Source organism: Canis lupus, chromosome 23, assembly GCF_003254725.2.
Source record: "Canis lupus dingo isolate Sandy chromosome 23, ASM325472v2, whole genome shotgun sequence".
Lineage (NCBI taxonomy): Eukaryota > Metazoa > Chordata > Mammalia > Carnivora > Canidae > Canis > Canis lupus.
The window spans coordinates 30,019,612-30,033,475 of record NC_064265.1 but is presented as its reverse complement, the minus strand read 5'-3'; the positions used below and the strand labels follow the sequence as shown (position 1 = coordinate 30,033,475).

The 13,864-nt window shown below is 41.5% G+C and overlaps 1 protein-coding gene across 14 annotated transcripts in view; it reads right to left on the bottom strand.

The window, feature by feature from the left end:
• TMEM108 (transmembrane protein 108) overlaps positions 1-7,916 on the bottom strand; it is a 343,659-nt gene extending 335,743 nt beyond the window's left edge. For 6 of the 14 annotated variants that reach the window (XM_049099814.1, XM_049099815.1, XM_049099816.1 and 3 more), the window contains exons 1-4: positions 7,790-7,873; positions 7,110-7,214; positions 1,408-1,506; positions 959-1,077 (exon numbers count right to left, since the gene is read on the bottom strand). The gene's annotated coding sequence lies outside the window, so the exon portion shown is untranslated. Of the gene's footprint in view, positions 1-958; positions 1,078-1,407; positions 1,507-7,109; positions 7,215-7,789 lie in introns of all 14 variants that reach the window. The other 8 variants (XM_049099825.1, XM_025449137.3, XM_049099819.1 and 5 more) reach the window with 5 other exon arrangements.
• Positions 7,917-13,864: the final 5,948 nt, after the last annotated feature.

Here is a 13,864-nt window from a genome sequence, read left to right as displayed (position 1 = left end):
TCTGCCAAGGGCTCTACAGTATTGAACGGAGATGCTTAAAACAATCCTCCATACACTTTTTCAGGTAAGTACCTTTTTTTTAAACCTGTCTGTTTCCTAACCATCCCTCAGCTCTGCTTAGATCTGTATTAATTATAATTTTCTCTTCAAGGAGTCTGCTTTTAGTTTAAGCTCTTAAAGCCAGGAATCTCAGAAAGGTTATGATGTCCTTTCAACCCATCCTTCCTGGACCTCCACTTGTACTGTGGGAAGGAATCCCAAATAGTAAATTTCTCCCTCTGGTCTCAAAAATCATCAGCACAAATAAAAATCCAAAACCAACTTTGATTATAATGCTCCCAATACCCACATCCATTATACTAGGGACTGCAAATAGAGAGACGTGAATGGACATGTAGCTTCCCATGAAACTGGCTAAAATAAAATGAAACAGACAGAAACACATGTCTGCTAGTGCTATTATCCAAAGTGGGAATCATTAATTCTCTAGTAAGTTGTTTCCTTCCTGGAAAAAAAAAAAATTAATGATTAATGAAGGAAGAGTCAAGCAAAGTAAGCCATGGAGGAGGAAGATGCTGGGAGAGGGGAATATATGCCAGCAGAGGTAACACTAGGATACCGCTACACAAAAAAGGCAATCAGGCCTGATTCCCTTCCCTACTATGTATGTCAGGAAGGTCAACCAGCTCCTCCCATGTAAATCGCATTCTGTACAAACTCACTGAAAATTCCTCTGCTGAGATACTTCCATGCACAGTTTCTATCCCATCACCTTGATGAATTTTCTCTTCATAATTGTTGATTTGTATGGTGTCTACAAGTTGAATCGATAAGTGCTTCTGGGAAACTTTTAAAGACACAGCATTTCATTGCACTGACTCAAAGAGGCTAGTGAGACAAAAGCCTCTAAGACTTAGTAAAACCAGAAAAACAATGGCAGAGAATGCCTTTGACTTACCCTGGAGTAAAGGGTGTGAGAGCCTTCAAACGCACTTACATCCTCATGACCCATCAGCTCTGCTGCTTTTCACCACTCACTCACTTCTGCATGTTGGACCACCACTGACTGATCACCAACTGCCAAAGACAAAAAATAAATGAATGCATTAGGCCAGAAGATCCACAACTTCAAATCCAGAGCCACCGCTCAGGTGAATTTGTGAGTGCTTAACACATAGACTCAAATACATAGAACGACTCAAGCCCAAAAAAAGTTTATTTCTGGTTCCTATATACATACTGAACAGACAAACAGGTCAGTCAGTGGAGTGGTTCTCACTGACACAGTGATCCAGGCACCCAGCTAACAAATGTTCTGCCATCTTTTTCAAAACTTGATTTAAAAACAAACAAGCAAAAAAAAACAAAAACAAAAACAAAAACAAAAAACAAACAAAAAAACACAACCTGATTTCCAAGCTTGCCTTGGGAATCTTCTCCATTCCAGCCAGCCAGGAGTGGAAAACATCATGGAAGCTCACATGGGCAGTTTCTGTGTTTTTTTTCCTGGAAATGAATGTGACACTCTTGCACTTCCATTCACATTCTGGTGGCCAGAATCAGTAATACAGCCACACCTAAGGCCATGGGCTGCTGGGTTGCTAGTGGTTACTATTTATCAGATAAGTTGGCTCCAGCCCAACCAAGACGACAACACTATAGATAACACTGTTTGGTACAGCATTCTGGGTAAGAGGTGAGCACAATAACCTTGACTTACTTAACAACTGAGTCTTAGTTCCCTGATTCTTTATCTGTAGAATACCTCTTTGCTCACAGAATCAATGTGAGACTTCAAATGAGACAAAGCAGCACTTCTCAGACTTTAATGTGCACATATAGCAACTAGGCATCTTGAAATGCATTCCAATTCAGTAGGTCCTAAGTGAAGCCTGAGAATCTGCATTTCTCATAGGCTACCAGGTGATACCAATGCTGTTGTTCTCTGACCACACATTAAGTGAAAAGGAGACAGAGAATATTTTTGTAAACCAGAAAGTAATTTGCAGATATAAAGAATTACCTTGGCACCAACTTTGATTGTAATTCCTAAGTAGCCAGCACTTTTAGGAAATGCTTAGTGGTACCATATAAAATTTCATAGAATCACACAATTTTAGACATGGAAAGAATTTAAGTGATCACTATCCCCTCTTATTTTCCAGACAAGGAAATAAATTCATAGATGTCAATAATGTGCCCCCCCCCCAAAATCTCACAATTAATTAGCAGTGTACTGGGAATAGAATGTAGAAATTTTGACTTTTTTTCTATTACATAAACTCAATTGATAGCCTTCTGAAAAAGGGTAATTTTCTTCTGCTAAAACAAGAACAGATACTACTCTGGCCCATACCCAAAAAGGTACCAGAAGGTAGCATTCACCAGCTTGGGTCACCATGGTACTAAGTGTAGGCAACGTGACACAGAAAAGACATTAGGAAATTTTCAAGCAGATATTCTTTATAATGTAGTGATCATCACCAAAGTTACGTTTCACATGTCCAAAATAGGACTTGAACACAAATTAACTTCTGTATATGCTCTAGCAAAAACAAAAATACTTTGAATTTATAAAAACTCTGAGTCACTACTATTTGGAGGACAATTAGAAAAAGAATTTGGGGTTGCAAATAGTAAAGAGAAATAAAATTATTAGCCAACATGCAGCAGTTTCTATGGCAAATCTTGAGGACAAAGAAAGGAACCTTAAGATTTTTTTATCCCTGATATGTATGCTATTTTTGCATCTCTGAGATCATAGCAAGTCCTAGGAGCTTATAGTAACAAACAGTGCAGTGAAGGACCTGAGAAGTGAAAAATAGAGGAGTCAACCCCCAAGTCGTAAGTCAGAAAAGCACTGACTATCTGGAAATCAAATCAGACTGGGTGAGAAAGGAGGTTCTTACAATTCATGTCATCTTCAATGAAGCAACATGAATATGAAAGTGTTTTGATGAAATCACAAGGGAGTACTTACTGGGCAAGCAATGATAAATGGAAATCAATACTTGCACATTCATTATTAATTTAAAATGAATAAAATACTATTAGCATCTTCATTTTGTGAGCCACTTTAAACATTTTAATAAAGGTAAAAGGTTCTAAGAACTTCCATAGGTTTACTTCTATACTCTACCCCCAACTTTCATCCACTATCGTGTCTTTAGCTCCTCAAAAATTTTCCCATCCCGGCAATTTTCCACGACCTACCCTAGATTCTAGAATTTCTACCCTATTTTTGTGCCATAGATTCTACTCTCCTTGCCCCTTACCCAGCTTTGGCAGTTGTTAAAGCCTAAGAAACTCCTTCTCAGAATAATATGTTAAATGTTATAGGATTACAAAAGAAGCCTATTATATGGACATATTTCTTTCCGCATAGCACTCAGGTTCCATGAACGTAATATAAGAATATCTGATTGGTAAATGACTCTTCTAGGAAACAGTATGCAAAGAGTTTTAAAAACACAAAGATGCACATAAAGAATCCCATGCAGGATCAGTCAGTGAAGAATGAGCTGCAAAGAAAAGCCTGACCTTGAATTTCTACCCAAACTCAACATTATTCATGCTGTGGCTTTAAAATGCCACATTAAGGAATTACTCTGAGACTTTTCTTGGCTCTGGCCCTGTAGACACAGCATATTCTGAGTCCTGATGGCAACTGGAGAAAGGCAGCTTTGGAAAAGGAAAGATGGAGATGAGTTTGAGCTTTGGTCCTAGTTCTCTGACCAGTTCTGTACCACTGACTACTTCTGTTAGCTTGGTCAATCACTCAGTTCTGAGTTGATACTCTGCCTATAAAATGAGAAAGCTGAGTTAAACCACCTTTAGGGTTTCTTCCAACTGTGAATTATTAGGATTCTAAGACAATACACAGTCATTTTTCTGGGAAGAAATATTAGTGAGATTTCTTTTTGCCCTAGGCTCACAGTATGAAATTACCTTCTATATGAGAATTTTTCAGAGGCTTCAGAAATACCTTACGAGTCACCCTGCCACAGAATAAGACTTGGAAGAGATTTTAAGACATGCACCACCCCAGCAATCCCAGTGATCAGGTGAGAAAACGGAGGTTCAGAAAGGCAGAGATTTATTTGCGGTAACATAATGAGGCAATGTTAATGGACTGTTGTAACTACTGCCATCTAGCACCAGAGGATTTTAGGATTCGGCATTGGTAGTAAAAACCAGCTCATCAGTTCTTTTGGAGACAGAAATAAATCTCAAATAAGCTGAGCCTTAGGGAGGGAACTGCACGAGGAAGCAGATGACTGGGGTAATGACACCCAGAGGCAGCATCCTGTAGCTCAGGCAGGGTCAAAACGGAGGTTCTCATATAGATTGTAACTTCACTGACAAAAGTACTCACCTCTTTCAAATATCATGGCTACAAAACCCATCTCAAAAAACACTAACAAAGAAAGAATAGCTCTTTCGTAAGAGGAGAATAGATAAATGAATTCTGGCTAACAATCTTAATGAAACCAAAATTCAAGATTTGAAAAATAACAATCTTGAAAGGACAGCATTAGCTAAGAAAAGCTTAAAATACTTGTTAGGAATTTCCAAGTTTTAGAAGAAACTGATTCAGAATAACTTTGACCTACCTGGACAGCCCCACAGTAAAGTAACAACTAGCACTGTTGTTACTAATACTCTGACCACTACCTTCAGAGCATGTAATTACTGAATATTGATCAGGTTTAAAAGTCACATGTATATTTCCATAGTCCTGTCCATATATAGACTAGTTTTATGTGCAAAGAAAACCATGAAATTGTGAATTTTGACTGAATCAGGATTTCAACCTCATGTTCAATTAACCAACATGTATGCCAAGAGCTTTTAAAGCCTATGATAAAATGCTTGTCAGTTTACCCTCTGCCTTTTCCCCTATACACAACCAGCAACGTTACTGTACCCATTCCTCATTCCCCACAACACACATTATTCATAACTAATATAAAGAGTTCTGGCTTCAAAACTTTTTATTTCCTTTTTTCTTTTTTTTTTTTTTTTTTTAAGATTCTTTCTGAGATAGCCTTTCAAAATCTAAAAGCTACACATTACTGGTTTGCCAGCTCTGTTTCATCTCCTCCAGGAATTCTAGAGACAGCAGTGCCATCTACCGGTAGGGAGGGCACAATTTATTTCTGGAAGCCTATGGGCGACATGAGCCAAGGACCTGAAAGAATGGCAGCCTAGATTGTGTCTTTGTGAGCCTTTCTTTTCTAGAACATGTAAGAAACATAACTGATGCTTACAACCTGAGAAACAGAATCTCGGCAGCAGTCTCCATCGTGAAGGGCAGCGCCTGTGGAAGCCACATAAAGCCCAGCCAGTCGAGCCAATAATGAGCTCTGCCTGGAAGTGTCTCCTTAAGACTCCAAAGGCAAGCAATAGAACCTCACTGCATTAAACATTTCCAGGCTCTCCTCTTCCCCCAGTGCTTCTGTATCAGATGATCTCACCCATGCTCCCACCTGTGGCAATGTTATCCCGCTTTATCTTACAGCATGCGTCTTAGCAAAGGTGCTCAGACTCATCTCAACGTGAAGGCTCTTATATTTACACAATGTGACACAGATCCTGCTCAAAGGACACTATTGCTTAAGTATGCAGGTCGGGCTCTAATCTCTCTCATTTGCTCTCCACCCTCCCTGTTCCTGACCCAGGGGACATAAATGACAGAAAGGAAATTATTTTGTTGTTGCTTCGAAAGCAACACTAGTGGGCTTTCATTGAATCAGAAAATAAAACCTTATCTTACAGGTCACTGAGATACACTGCTTCCCTCAAAATGAACTAAGCCAGCCAGTCTTTCTCTTTTCCCTTGTATAAACCGCTCTCTTCCAAACACTAAACGTAAACATACTATGACCTTTACAGAATTCATATAAAAATGACATTTTTCTAAATATAAAGGCATATCTTCTCAGTATACCACCTACTCCACCTTCAGAATTCCTTCTCCCCCCATGCCATCTTAAAAAAAAAAAAATCAATAAATTGAATCATTCTCACTAATTTACCTTATATTCCAATCTATGGGGTGACAATCTATAGTCACTTTACTAGGGTCATTTGTTACATTCCCAAAAAGCTTTGCAGCAACTTTACTCTCATTATCTCAGAAAACCATCAAAAAGTTGATTTGCTATAGCTGATAAATGTCCCGATTCCCCTAATAAATTTAAGTGTTCCTTCTTCACTTCGTTTCAACTTGCCAAGTAAACGGATTTCTTAGTGAGTGTGGGCATCTCACAGGCATGAGGTGTGTCTTGGGTGTTTGAAAAATCAGAGTTTCCTAAAGAAACAAAACTTTGCATGTGGGCAGGTAAGAGTAATAAAAGGGCTTTGAAGGAGTCTCTAAGGAATCAGGGAGAGCGATTCTTCTCCATCTCACACCAGAATAAGTTCCAAATAGATCACGCTGAAACTCTGATATCGGGTAAAAATGTTCCTAACGACCAAAGAATCATTTCTTACCAAGTAGACTACCAGATACACCCAACAAATAAGTGGAAAGCTGAAAAGACTTTTTAACATTTCATTATAAGATATACGGTATGCCCGTGCTATTACAGGTCTGGGGAAATAGAGGAGGAGAGCAGATGCCTTGCACACCACCTCCCTTTTTAAAGTATGACTGAACGAAGACATCCTTCCATCCCCAACACACAAATCGTTTTTGGAATCCAAGTGGTCTTTCAACAAGCACTTTTCAAAGAATTAAGGAGGTCTGAATAGGTGTAATTTACACCAAGCCTTCCCTTCTCCCTACAGGCCATTAACAGGCTCAAAATAATTACTCTCTTCAGCAGCCCAGAAAGACCTCGGTCTACAGAGATCGCTCCCCGCTCCCCTCGCTCCCCCTCCCCGGACGCCCCTCCAGCCCCTATCTTCTTGAGGAGAATCTCAGTGAGATGGTCTGGTCTGCAGTTCACTGCAGGCATTTCCCTCCTCACAATTTACCAGTCATCAGTTTCTCTGTATCTGTAATTCCTTATTGTAGCCTCTCAATTAGACCTGCTCCTCCTCATTCAGACCAGTGCCCAACTGCTTTAAAAAAAGAAAAAAAAAAAAAATTTTTTTTTTTTCACCTCTTAACGAAAATCTGGATTCCCTTGGCAGGCAGGCTGAAAGCGTTCAGTCAGGTTCGGGGCCACTCTGGGGGGAGAGCCGGCGTACAGGTCCGGAGAAGCCTTCTACGGGCAACACTTGGGCTCGGTCCACGGGTCGTGCCCCCTCCCCCCCACGCCCGCCCGCACAGCTGCGCTAGGAATTCGGCGTCGCTCGCCGCCGGATTAGTTCGAGTCCCGCGGCTCGGCTGAAGTGACACATTTTTTTTTTTTTTTTTTCCCCTTCCTCCTCACATGTGACAGGTCCCACCGCATTGAAGCCATCTCCTCCCGGGCCCCAAGCCCAGGTCCGGAGTCCGCTGATGCCCCCGCCCCACCACGCTCACCCTTTACCTGGGGAGGGGGCCCGACCAGCATCCCTCCAGGCGGGAAACAAAGGCAGAGACGAGGCTGCCAGGGGGGCAACTCCCCGCGGGCGGGCTCGTCACCGTGGTGAGGAGAGGAAGGCGCATGGAGAGGGCAGGAAAAGGGAAACCGAGGCACCCCACGGGGGTGGCTGAGCCCGAGTCCGCATTCTACCCGAGGCAGAGCTCCCGGGGCGGCCCCCAGACTTCACCCTTCAATCCCGCCCGGCCCTGCCCACCCAGCTAGTCAGCGCTGGCGGCGGCAGGGGCCGGGGGAAGCCCCGCCGCCGCGCTTACCTCAGGAGAAGCGCTCCGGCTCCCTCCGACGGCTCCGGAGAAAGCCCCGCCGCTCGCGCACGCGCACTCGCGCTCTCGTGCCTTCGCGCCCCCGCGCGCGCCTCACAGCCCGGGCTCTGCCCCGCCCCGGCCCTGTCCGTCAGAGTCCGCGAGAGCCAATCGCGGAACAGGACAGGCCCGGCGCCGGTCACGTGGCCTGGGCAGCCAATCACCAAATTGCCCTCGGCAGCACCCGCTCCGATGTCCCTGGGGGTTCGGTTGCTACCGAGCCGCGCCGGTGCGAGGCCGGCACAAAGGGCTGCATCTGTTTTCGGGAGCTGTTTCTGCTCGATGAATGAATGAATACGTCAAATGATACCTGAAATTCTAAATATTAATAGCAGTCACCTGGATATCTTGGTAGAAGGAGGATTCCGATCCAGTAAATCTGGAATGGAAACCCGAGTTTCTGCCTCACTAACAAGCTCCAGATGGTGATGATGATGCTCCTGATCTAGGACCACGCTTTGGGTAGCAAGATTTTAAGGGCACCTGTCAGAAAATGGTTATAGCCCTTGTTCCATCGTACCTGAAAGTTTCACAACCTTTTCTGTTCCTTCCTTCAGTAATGGAAAGCATTCCAGGGACTCAGTAAACATGGGGGTGCCCTGATGACATTTGTAATTTGGCACTGGCTGAGGGAAAGGGCGTTTAATTCCCATGTCACCTCCCCCTAGTCTGTGGGGTAGCAATCTCTGCCAACTTGATGGCTGGAGTGTGGAAACTAGAAGTAGTAGAGAACACTAGGTTTACTTTCATTCTCAGGTATTCAGCAGGTGTGTCTCAGTAGCACTGTGCTAGACCCTTGGTCAGAGTAGCTACATAAGTAATTTTTGCTTTCTGGAAATTTACGTTCTGACATAAAACTATACAGGCAAGCTCAGGAAGAAGCATATAGGAAAACCATGCAGGGAGCTGTCGGTCTCAGCATCTTGAACAATTCAGGCACAAGACAGAGAGTTTGTAAAATAACCTACCTTAGGGATCTTAAAAATTGCCTAGACATCCTTTGGCCAGTAATACCAGAGTCTGGAAGTCAGGGAGCCCATTGCTTCTCTGCCACCTCTCAAAACTTGACCTAAACCTCAGCGTGTTCAGCCCTGCGGGCTAGAGCCTTTGTTGTTCAGCAGAGTCAAGCTCCTGTTATCCAATAGTGTACCAAGGTGCTTCAAAGGCCTAAGTGCTAAATTCTCCAAAACCTTCCTCCCCCAGCTCTTCAGACCAGGTGGTATGGCACTGCTTCCACCAGTTTTCTGTACTATTCAAGATGATCAAACTGCCATGTAGAGAAAACTTCACCTTTGTCAGTGTGTCTTGGCCCTTTCTGGCTTCTCAACTCCAGAAGTGAGTTGCAATCTTTGCTTCTCACAGAGTCTGCATCAGAGATGGCTTAGCACAAAATCCAGAGTTACAGGGAATACATTGAACCTAGAGCAACAGTGGTGCTGGCTATATCAAGAGTAAAGAAATATCTAATCAAGAAGAATCTCTTTAAAAGTCTCAAAGTTTCTTTTGCTATCATTAAACCACTGTATTTCAGCCTGGCTGTATAGTAAAACTTTTAAGGAAATAGATTTTTGGGTCCTGTGCCTAGATATTCTTTTTTTTTTTTTTTTTTTAAGATTGATTGATTGAAGACAGAGACATAGGCAGAGGGAGAAGCAGGCTCCCTGTGGGGAGCCTGATATAGGACTCAATCCCAGGACCCCGGGATCATGACCTGAGCCAAGACATTCAACCACTGAGCCACCCAGCTGTCCCCAGTCCCTAGAGATTCTGATTAGGGTAAGGACTGGAGCCTTAGCAACTGTAGGTCCTAAAAGATCTACAGGTGGTTTGTATCCAGCCTTGCTTGAGAAAACTGGCATAAGCTGCCAGATTGATGGACTCATTCTCTAACAAGGGAAAACCAATTCTGCAACACAAATTACTAATGACATAAAGACTCTGGAAAGAGGAAAGTTTCCACATAATTTGTGAGAATAGATTTTTTTTAAGGCCAAAAATAATTCACAGGTAATAGATACTCCAATCCTATTCAGTGGAACAAATTGAAAAGCCATGTCCACAACTAGGTTTAATTCCAGTTAATTAACTAAATATTTTTTTAAAAGAACCTATCACCTTTTAACCACACTAATCAACTCTGTTGATATCTTCATATGTTTTATGCTTTTCTTACCTAAAAGCAAATTTCTATGTGAGTATTATTAAGAATTACTCTCTAAGGCTTTTCCCAAAGTGCAACAGAATAACCTGGAGTATTTGTTAAAATGCATATTCCCAGCAGCCCTGTCCTGAACTTCCTCTATCTAGCCTCTCATGTAACAATTCTGAAGCTGCACTAAGTTACATTTGAGCCCAATTTACACCTCCTGATACAGAACATACATATTATTGGCAAACCCTCAAGTAAAATAGATGAGCTATTAGTTTAGTTTGCCATGCTAGCTAAATAAAACTTATTTTAAAGAATTCCAAGAGATTCTTTATTCTTTTTCCTGGGTTTTTGCCAAGTTCTGTCATTTTGTGAAATAAAGAGGTTAGTGCCTGGATCTTAGAAAGCTATTGTTGGGCAGCCCAGCTGGCTCAGCGGTTTAGCGCCGCCTTCAGCCCAGGGCCTGATCCTGGAGACCTGGGATCGAGTCCCATGTCAGGCTCCCTGCATGAAGCCTGCTTCTCCCTCTGCCTGTGTCTCTGCCTCTCTTGGTCTCTCATGAATAAATAAATAAAATCTAAAAAGCTGTTGTTGCACAGAGTTTTTCTATGGAGTGATATTTGCAGTAGTGGAGTATGACCTAGTTTTTAACTGAATTAGTGAGGTCCCTTCAGAACACTGTTCCAACAAGAACCACCTTGCTCGGCAGTGACTTTATTTGTCACATCAGAAAAATGGAAGCCTAATGTAGGAGCATACAAACTAGCTTCCCTCCTGCTCTGACACTTTTAAAAATATGTTTCATAGTTTTCCAATAGGGTAGAAACTTTTCTCACCTTGTAACTTGTAGCTTTATCTACTGAGTAAAATAGGACAGTTTTCACTGATATTTAACTAGCATGAATAATGTAAATTTTTAAGAAGAACAAAGCATTTATTTTTCTCTTTGTGACTGTCATCGTTACAAAAAAAAGGCAACAAAAAACAAAGAGATTCCTGCTTGAGGTTAAGAATTTGAAAAAGAACATCCAGGCTGTCATTAATTTTTCTGTTTCTCAGTGGGCCTGTTTCGCATACATAAACTGGCTATCCTATCTCAGGAAACGGATATGTGTGTATCTGATTTAAATCATGAATTAGCTTCAACAAGTCCCCTTTAACCCCCAGATATTGCTTAGAAAGAGATTTAAGTTTTCTTGAAAAGAGAAGAAATAAGATGAAAACCTCCAAGTCTCCAAGAATCTACCCATTGCTCCATTAAAGATCAGAACCCCTGTAGACTTCTTTATAATTGCTAATTATGTTTTAATCTCACTATAGATAAATAGTATCTCTAAACTTAATTGATTTCATTCATGAGGACCCAATATTACCCAAGATTCTAGTCTTCATCTCTCATGTAAATCTGGTCAGGATAACATTTTATATCCATGTATCTGTGTTTTAATAACTGTTACCTTTTTGAGGGGAATGCCTGGGTGGCTCAGCGGTTGAGCATCTGCCTTAGGCTCAGGGTCCAAGGATCAAGTCAGCCATCAGACTCCCTGCAGGGAGCCTACTTCCCCCTCTGTGTATGTCTCTGCCTCTCTCTCTCTCTGTGTCTCTTATGAATAAGTAAATAAAATCTTAAAAATAACTGGTACTTTTTTTTTTTTCACTCAACATAACTGTGTAAAGATTTAACCTAACATACTGGATATCTTTTAGATAAGTTCACTTTCTTTATACTCTCTATAGGATTTATTCTATAATTCATTCTATAGTTTATTATACACAAAGAATATAAATATTCTTTTTATATTTTTTATAAAATAATCATATTTAAAACATGTATATAACAACATACATATTGCTATATGTCTCTCCATACTTCCCCCAACTTAAGAAATAAGACATTTTTAATACAAAGAGTCCATGTATTGCTCCCAACAAATTGTTTTAGATGAAATCACACTTAGTAAGCTTTGCTACAGAAGACAGAATGGTTAATGGAAGGAAATACTGTATTGTATGCATATAATAGAAAACAAATGTAAATGGGTAAAATTTTTACTGAATATTTGGAAGTTCCAAAACTGATATAAAAAAAGATAACAGGGGATCCCTGGGTGGCTCAGCGGTTTAGCGCCTGCTTTTGGCCCAGGGCGCGATCCTGGAGTCCCGGGATCAAGTCCCACGTCGAGCTCCCGGCATGGAGCCTGCTTCACCCTCCTCCTGTGTCTCTGCCTCTCTCTCTCTCTTTCTCTCTCTGTCTATCATAAATAAATAAATAAATCTTAAAAAAAAAAAAAAAAGATAACAGAGGGACGTCTGGGTGGCTCAGCGGTTGGGCATCTGCCCTCGGCCCAGGGCGTGGTTCTGGAGTCCTGGGATCAGGTCCCACATCGTGCTCCCTGCATGGAGCCTGCTTGTCCCTCTGCCTATGTCTCTGCCCCTCTCTCTGTGTCTCTCATGAATAAATAAATAAAATCTTAAAAAAAAAAAAGATAACAGAGCTGGAAATTTCAACCAGTCCAATACCTGTGTATTATAATTACAAGAATGAACCTGGAAAGCAGGGAACTTTTACAAGATACTACCAATAGTTTGGAGCCAAGAGATGAGGCATCAGGTCTCATTCACTCCATGAAAACACTACATGTTCTCTTCTTTCAGCTCATTTTAACAGAAATAAGCCATCACAATTCACAATAAAAAGTGTTATGTTGCAAGTGAGTCTCATAACACTATGAGAAATCACATAGAAGGAGCACCAATTCTGATTAATGAAATCAGAGAAGGTTTCTGAAAGAAGTGATGCCTGAACTGTATTCCAAAGAACTTGTAAGAGTTAGCTGGGAAAGGGCTAGGAGCTAGGTGGCCATACAAGAGTGTAGATAGCCCATACAAGAGTGTAGAACACAGAATGAGAAAGTAGTTTAAATTTGATCAGATGTGAAAGGGGGAGGAAAGATGACTGAGATCAGAATGAGAGGAGGAAAATGCATGATATGCCATTCATTCCTCCTGTAATTAATCATAGCGTTCAACTCTATTCCAATGATTATGAGTAGAATCTAATACCAAATCCCAGTTATTGGGGAACCTGGATGGCTTAGTCGGTTAAGCGTCCAACTCTTGATTTCAGCATGGTCGTGATCCCAGGGTCATGGATCGAGTCCCATGTTGGGCTCTGCACTCAACAGGGAATCTGCTTGAGGATTCTCCCCCTCTCCCTTTGCCCTTCCCACTGCACACATATGAATAAACCTTTTTAAAAAACAACAACAACAAATATCAGTTCTTCCACTTACCACTTGCGCAACCCTGAACAATTTGGCCCTTGGAAGGTATCTGATAAGTGATTGCACCGTATTCTCATCTGTAAAATGGAAATAATGGCAATAAAAGTACTTGTCTCTTACAAGTTAATGAGCACATTAAATAATACAAAATGCATTAGCAGTGTTTAGTGTGTAGGAAGTGCTAAATAAATGTTAACTATTAGTAATAATATTCTCCTGAACCTGGACGTGGCCTCAGATTCCTTCTCAACAGCATTACTGGCCTCCAACTTCAACTACTCAGAATGGCACCCAGAGGGATGTGCCCCTCCATAGTGCCTAACATCACTCTGATTCAGAGCTCTACAGCCTAGTGCTACTCAGCTATACTAATTCTTGTTCTCTATGAGAAAATGTCCCTCTCAGTCCAACACCAAGTAACACACACACACACACACACACACACACACACAAATCCCAAAACCCCACTGCTGACACAACTAAATATTTTCTTGAACATTTAAATAGATTATTTTTCACTGTTTTTTTTTTTCCTTTGTAGTTTTAAATAGAACACATCATACTCTTAAGATGTTTGGACTTTTTGTCCTTCAG